Source organism: Mus caroli, chromosome 2 (assembly GCF_900094665.2).
Source record: "Mus caroli chromosome 2, CAROLI_EIJ_v1.1, whole genome shotgun sequence".
NCBI lineage: Eukaryota > Metazoa > Chordata > Mammalia > Rodentia > Muridae > Mus > Mus caroli.
The window spans coordinates 80,015,137-80,021,858 of record NC_034571.1 but is presented as its reverse complement, the minus strand read 5'-3'; positions in this window follow the sequence as shown (position 1 = coordinate 80,021,858).

Genomic DNA, 6,722 nt, shown 5'->3' with positions numbered 1-6,722 from the left:
TTAAAGGAATTAATACCTGATTTTCTAGAGGTTAAAAAAATCATGTAACAGAAGGAGAGTGCTAGGATATAGAGTGTAAAGTATCACCCAAGTTACCATCTCCTTACTGAAAATAACTCAAACTTGGAAGAATTTCCTAGAATATTTGCCATCTCAATCTTAGCAAGTTTCAATAGCAACTATGAGAAGTGGAAACTATTTTACAGATAATAAAATTAAAGCACTAGCAAGTCAACAAAGTTATCAAAATTAATGGAGTATAAACTGATCCAAGGACCACGGTTTCCGTAGCAAACACTCAGGTTATAAATTATCTAAAAAACAGCCAATATCCAAATTCTGTGGCTATGAGCTATGTAATCTTCATCAAGTTGCTTGATATCTCTAAAATGCTGTTAACCTTTTATCATTAAAAACTCAATGTTGTTTGTGAATTTTATACCTTCATGTGATGTAGTATCAATAAAATTCACCCCTATCTTCTCTTCCATTCCTTCCATATTTCCTGTTCTATTTTTCCCTCCAAAATTCACATACACTTTTTTTTTAAATCAGTGAGCCTACTAAGTGATGCTATATGTGCAGTGATGTGCGACAATCTGCTGGAGCATGGCTCGTCTCTGAAGAGCTGCATTCCTAACGAAAACTTATACTCCTTGCCCCCAGCAGCCATTAATTGCTAATAGCTCCTGACTTGGGAGTGATACTTCATGACCACATTCCCCATCTATGCTGGGATTATCTCAGGCTTAATGTTGTCCAGATCTTGTACACACAGTCACAGCCACAGCCACTGTGAATCTATGTGTGCATCAGTCCTGTCATAGCCACCAATAGTGTTTCACTATAGACATCCTCACCTCTGAGTCTTAGAATCTTTCTCTTTTCTTCTGAGACAATTCCTTAGGCTTGAGGAGAGTGGGTGTTTAGACAATAAGACATCAGATTGTTCAGCTTTAAATGGGAAACCTTATAACATTTTAAAGGTTGTACCACATCCTCTACTAGTTTTCCATCATATAAACCATGCTTTCTTTGCAGCAGTTACTTATACTATTTTTGGTTTATAGTTACCTACCTATATGACTGTCCATAATCACACCACCAATATGTGATTATAAATTGAAGATGAATGTTTTAGGTGTTTAGGGTACAGTTGTATTTTAAACTATTTCCATAAAGTCATAAATACAAGAGAATTGGAGATAAAAATTCAATCGTCATAGTTTTTTATCACAGTCCTACCAGCTTTGTCAGTTAAATCTTTTAATATATATTCATATTTTATTGATACTATGAGTTTGCATAATTAATAGTTCAATAAATTTCAAACATTCTGATGTTTGAAAAGACTAAGCTCTTTTACCTTTTGACTTTTTTTACAATAATCATAAAAATAATAAATATATCTATTATATTCCCCATAACATGTTGTAAAATTTATAATCATTGGCATTCTCTAAAACCAATGTTGCTATTACTTCCTTAATGGCAGTAAACCAAAACTGGATAAGATGGGTATGCTTATCCCAGCCACTGTTCTCCAAACTCTAGAAATCCAGTTTCAACTCACAAAATTTTATTATATGTTGCACATCCATCATCACTTCCTTATATACCATTCCCAGTCTCATCATCCAGGATATTCTCACCTGTAACTAAATGAGAACTAGGTAAGGAGTTCTTGGAGGAAGACTTTACCTGTCTTATTGATGACAGTGTTGACTGTCACCAGCTGTTGCCTCTCTCTCAGACACATCCTAAAATATCTGGAACGCTAAAATCTAGCATGTTTAAGTAATTCCATATTAACAAATGGTGATACTGCAATGTGCTCCAATTAATTTGTGCATATAATTCTGCTACAGCTCGAAGCATCTATACCATAAGAGTTTCCCTTGTGAAACTGGGAAAAACAAAAGAATTATTAAGGGTTTGGAAACATTAGTTATGCACCAAAGGTTCACCAAACAAATGAACGGTCATACTTCCTTAGAACAGAAGAGAGACAATGAAATCCAGTCCAAATTCTCAGTCTAGAGAAAGATATGAACACCTAAAAGTCTACCTGCAATCACTGATTGTTATAAAGACTGAATTCTGAGCTGCATACATATGCTAGGACCATAGCAATAAGCTACCTCCTCTGCCCACATAGCTCCATTTCATGAAATGATGAAACTGGTGTTAGGGAAATATGATGTTTTGGTTTTTTTTTTTTTACCATGTTCTTAGCCTATGGTCATACAAGTGAAATTAAAAGAATTAAACAAAAATTTCAATTCTGTACAGATATTGTGTAATAACCAAAGTATGCAACAACCAGGTCTTATCCAGAGCCCTTTTCCCCATCTTCCAATGGCACTCTTTCTGCCTCTTCTTCTCAGATGTTCCCTAGTATGAAGATAGGATGTGTAAAAAAGTGTAGGCCCTAGAGATCACCTTACCCCAACCCCATCCCCAGAAGCCAATATCCATTCACTCTCCCAGCCCTATTTCCATGGCTCTCCTCAAAACTGATCCACACCATTTCCTTCTTTCCTACCTAGTATTTTCCCTCCATTTAGCTCTGATGACTATTTTATTTCCCCTTCTGGGTGAGATTCTGGGCCCTCCTTGCTATTTAGCTTCCTTGGGTCTGTGGATTGTAGCATGGGTATCCTGTACATTATTGTTCATGCTCACTTATAAGTAATCACACACCATGCATGACCTTTTGGGACTTGGTTACCTCATTTAGTATATATTCTAATTCCATTCATTTGCCTGCAAGTTTCCTGATGTTCTTGTTTTAAATTCTGAGTAGAATTTCATTGTGTAAATGAACCATGATTTCTTTATCAATTCTTTGGTTTATAGACATCTGGGTTGTGCCCAGTTTATGGCTAGCACAAATGAAGCTGATATGAACATAGGAGAGCAAGTGCCTTGTGGTGTGATAGACATCTTTCATGTACATACACTTATAGTGTGTACATACACTTATAGTGTATACCAGGATTGGTATAGCTGAGTCTTTATGTAAATCTAGTACCAATTTTCTGAGAAAATGCCAGATTGTTCTCCAGAGTGGATGTACAAGTTTGCATTCCTACTAGCAATGGAGGAGTGCTCCCCTTGCTTCACATCCTTGCCAGGATTTGCTGCCACTTTCGTGTTTTATTTTACCCAGTTTTATGTGTGTAAGGCAGAATCTTGGAGTCCTTTTGATTTGCATTTCCCTGATGAATAAGGATGCTGAACATTTCTCTTTTTTTAATATAATAAGCATTTATTAATATTTGTTGAATTAAAAATAAATGAATGAGTTGAACCTCCAGGTTAAATTCATTTAATAATTAAGTAGCCATTTTCCCATCTCCTGTAAACATAACCATATTAGACTTCTGGTTATAAATGATTACTTCCAGTAATAAAATATGCTAAAGAATATTAAATAAATAATTTGCATGCAAATGTGGAGTGCACACATGTAGATATGTACATACACATGATTATATGACAGAGCTAATATTTAGAACTATGTCAGGGTACTTAGGGTGTAATACACTTTTTTACATAAATTTTGTTTATTGGATATTTTCTTAATTTACATTTCAAATGTTATCCCCTTCCCAGTTCCCTCCCCCTTCCCAGTCCCCCCCCTTCCCAGAAACCCCCTATCCCATCCTCCCTCCCTCTGCTTCTATGAGGGTGTTCCTCCACTCACCCACCCACTCTCTCCTCCCTGCCCTCTATTCCCCTACACCTGGGCATTTATCAAGCCATCATTAGGACCAAAACCTCTCCTCCCATTGATACCTGACAAGGCCATCATGTGCTACATATGCAGCTGGAGCCATGTGTACTGCTTGGTTGATATCTTTGTCACTGGGAGCTTTAGTGGGTCTGGTTAGTTGTTGTTCTTCCTATGAGGTTGCAAACCTCTTCAACTCCTTCAGTCCATTCTCTAACTCCTCTATTGGGGACCCTGTGCTCAGTCCAATGGTTGGCTGTGAGCATCTCCCTCTGTATTTGTAAGGCTCTGACAGGGCCTTTCAGGACACAACTATATGAGGTTCCTAACAACATGCACTTCTTGGCATCCACAATAGTGTCTGGATTTGGTTATCTGTACATGGAATGAATCCCCACCTGAGACAATCTCTGGATGGCCATACCTTCACTCTCTACTATACAGTTTATCTTCATATTTGCTCCTGTGAGTATTTTATTTTCCTTCTTAGAAGGACCGAAGAGCCCACACTTTCATCTTCTTTCTTGGGCTTCATGTGGTCTGTGAGTTGTATCTTGAATATTTGGAGCTTTTGGGATAATGTCCACTTACCAGTTAGTGCATATCATGTTTGTTCTTTTGTGATTGGCTTACATCACTCAGGATGATATTTTCTAGTTCCATCCATTTGCCTAAGAATTTCATAAATTCACTGTTTTTAATAGCTGAGTAGTACTCCATTGTATAAATGTACTATAATTTCTGTATCCATTCCTGTATTAGTTAGGGATTTACTGCTGTGAACAGACACCATGACCAAGGCAAGTCTTATAAAAAACATTTAATTGGGGCTGGCTTACAGATTCAGAGGTTCAGTCCATTACCATCAAGGTGGGAGCATAGCAGCATCCAGGCAGGCATGGTGCAGGAGGAGCTGAGAGTTCTACATCTTCACCCAAAAGCTGCTAGTGGAAGATTGATTTCCAGGCAACTAGGGTGAGGATCTTATGCCCACACCCACAGTGACAAGCCTACTCCGACCAGATTACACCTATTCCAACAAGGCCACACCTCCAAATGGTGCCACTCCTTGGTCCAAGAATACACAAACCATCACATTTCCTCTATTGAAGGACATTTGGGTTCTTTCCAGATTCCGGCTATTATAAATAAGGCTGCTATGAACATAGTGGACCATGTCTCCTTAATATATATTGGAGCATTTTCTGGATAAATGCCTAGGAGTGATATAGTTGGATGCTCAGGTAATACTATGTCTATTTTTTTGATGAACCGCCCACTGATTTCCAGAGTGTTTGTACCAGCTTGGAATCCCACCAACAATGGAGGAATGTTCCTCTTTTTCCACATCTTCACCAGCATCTGCTGTCACCTGTGTTTTTGATCTTAGACATTGTGACTGGTGTGACTTGGAATCTCAGGAATGTTTTGATTTGCATTTCCTGATGACTAAGGATATTGAACATTTCTTTAGGTGATTCTTGGTCATTCGATATTCCTCAGTTGAAAACTATTTGTTTAGCTCTTTACCCCATTCTTAATAGGGTTATTGGATTATTGGAAGTCTAACTTATTGAGGTCTTTGTTTGTACTGGATATTAGCCCTCTATCAGATGTAGGATTGGTAAAGATCTTTTTCTAATCTTTTGGTTGTCGTTTTGTTCTATTGACAGTATCCTTTGCTTTAAAGAAGCTTTGCAATTTTATGAGGTCCCATTTGTTGATTCTTGATATTACAGCCTAAGCCATTGGTGTTCTGTTCAGGAAGATTTCCCCTGTGTCCATATATTCAAGGCTCTCCCCCATTTTCCCTTCTATGAGTTTCAGTGTATCTGTTTTTTTTGTGGAGGTCCTTGATCCACTTGGACTTGAGCTTTGTACAAAAGATAAGAATGGGTCAAGTTGTATTTTTCTACATGCTGATTGCCAGGTGAGACAGCACCACTTGTTAAAAAATGCTGTCTTTTTTACATTGGATAGTTTTTGCTCCTTTGTCAAATATCAAGTGTATCTGGGACATACTATGGTGGGAGAATTGGGTTCTGATGATGCCAAGAAACCTTGGTTTCTGTTGCTTATGTTCTTATGCTTGTCTCCTGACATCTGATTATCTCTAGTGCTAACTGTCCTCACTATATCTGACTGGAGCTTGTCCTCCCTGTGATCCTCAGAGTTCAGCTGTGTCTGTGATCCTGTGACTCTGTGATTCTGGGAACCTGTGATCCTGAGATCACAGAGTTCCTGGGAGTAAAGCTGCCTCTGGAACCCTGAGATCCTGGTGTTACCAAGTTCCTTTGATCATGGTGTCCTGTGATTCTATGATCCTGGGCATGATAGAGCATCTGGGATTGGAACATTCTCTGGATGTTGTGGGACTGGCTGATAGTTTGTGGCCAGGTTAAATTGGTGCAGACTAGAAGGTATGTGTAATACACTTAATTAAAGATCAATGGAAAGCATACAGTTTTCATGGGTGAAAGCATGAAACTGAGTTGTTCATTATCTTATCCAGAAAATTGTAATTTACTGTATCACAAGCTGGCATACTGAATAAGACAGTCATGTTTCACAGTCATGTGTCAGCTTACTGTCCTTGACTGGCTGTCAGAGAAGAACAGAGACAGGATGATGAAGCTCTGCACAGGTAGGACTTAGGACTCTGGATCCAGAACAACTGGAATGGGGGATATCCCAAAAGGAGATGCCTGTATATGAGATAATGCACTAGCTGGGCTGCCTGTCTGGCCTTAGTATGAGAGGAAGTGCCTAGCCTTGAAGGGACTTGAAGAGAAGAAGGGGATGAGAGAAAACTGTGTGTGTGTGTGTGGGGGGGGATTTACAAGAGATATCCAGTCAGTGGTATGTAAAGTGAATAAGAAAAATTAAAATTATGAAATGGAGAAGTTCCTAGACAGATACCAGGTACCAAAGTTGAATCAAGATCAGGTTAATGATCTAAACAGCCCTATATCCCCCAAAGAAATAG